Source organism: Ambystoma mexicanum, chromosome 11 (genome assembly GCF_040938575.1).
Source record: "Ambystoma mexicanum isolate Mex_15411 chromosome 11, UKY_AmexF1_1, whole genome shotgun sequence".
Lineage (NCBI taxonomy): Eukaryota > Metazoa > Chordata > Amphibia > Caudata > Ambystomatidae > Ambystoma > Ambystoma mexicanum.
The window spans coordinates 183,055,835-183,057,523 of record NC_090934.1 but is presented as its reverse complement, the minus strand read 5'-3'; positions in this window follow the sequence as shown (position 1 = coordinate 183,057,523).

Below are 1,689 nucleotides of genomic sequence, written 5' to 3'. Positions count from 1 at the left end.
GACACGGTTCATCCCCATTTCCATTTCAGCCCCCATAGGGCTGAATGGGAATGGGAGAGGGAGTAAACAACGGGCCATTACGAGATGGCCCGTTGTTTGCTCCCTCTTCCCCTCGCGGGACCCGGTATGCACGTATGGTTTTCCCAGGCGTGCTTAACGTGTCCCGCGAGGGGACCTCGTAATGTGGCGGAACGGGTTGAACGGCGCCGCAGCCTTTTACGGCGCCGTTTAACCCGTTCCGCCAGGGTCGTAATGAGGCCCATGGTCTGTTGCAGTCCTCAACTGGAAGTTTTTTGGAGTAGAATTCACGACGTCATGGCTGACGTGGTGAGCACGCCACTGGGGAAGCATCCACTCGGTGCACTATTTTGGGGATGGACTAATATTCTGAGTAAAAGTCATAGAGCATTTGTTAATATGGGATGCATGATTTCTAAAAGAACCATATTCCTGAAGTGTAAAAATAGGAACCCCCTACATAGAAGGAATGGCTGATTGCGCTGACCTAGGCACAGGAGAATGAGGAGCAATATGCCCATATCCTACCCGCTGAGGCCAGATCTCGGAACATCTGGGTGGACTTCCGCTCTTTCCTTGCCCGAGAGTAAATTGGCGAGTGCATATACTACTGCTGAAACCTATAACTGACTCTTTACTGACAAAGTTTGTTGAATCATGCATGTGTTGTAAACTGGTATATGATGCCATTGCTATTGTTATGTATATCTACTATCTGTGAGACGCTATAAACTCTCTGCTATATTCGTTAAATTGCCAACTAAAATAAAGGCTTTAAAAAAAAAGAAACCCTGCCATTCCTCCAGAACCTCCAGCTTAACTGGAGTAAAAGCCTTTCCCCGCAACCCCTCGACCCACACTTCGCCCCCCTCTGTCTCCTTACGCAAATCATTGTGTGACAGGGTGCCGTCCATCACACCTACTGCACACATGCTTGAACCTGCAGACCGCCCTAGAGCACCCTTCCTTATTAAAGGACCAGCAGGCTGCTGACAGCTGTCCCCTGCCTCCTCTTCCCAGCCCCGTCCAGGGTGGGGTGACCGAGAAAGTGCCAGTAAGGCACAGGTAAACGGCTTGCCATGTGCATCATGGGTGCAGGACGCGTGGGCGCCATCCACTGCAACCATAGATCCATGTCTATCTCTCCCCACACTGCCATCTGGTCCTCCCCCATTCTTGCACTGAACTCCTCATTGTATCTCACCCAGGCAAATCCTACAAAGGTAACAAACGCTTTCCTAATCGCATCCATGTACTTAAACAATGCCATGCAACTCTCAGGATACTTTTCACAGTAGACGTCCGATTCTCAATCGTAACAGGCACCCTCAGCCTCACCGCTAGCTCCTGCTTCTCCTCCTGTGACCCTTCTTTTGCTCTCAATTCCCTGTGTAAGATCTTGAACGCATCCACAAACTCTCTGGCCCAGTTGTTTTCTTTTGCAGCCGCTATCAATTGTGCCTCCAAATGCCCATATAGGGTAACTTGTTCTCCTTCTCCCCGCTCTCACAATACCTGGTGTTTTAACTTCCTCAGCTCCTTGCCCCACCTCCTCCGGTATCTTATCCGTCTGTACCTCCACTGAGTTCACACCTCTCTCGCACTCACCAGGGCCCCAGCCGACACGCCCCATCCTTCATCCCTACCTCAAGTGCACCTCCATTCCCCCCT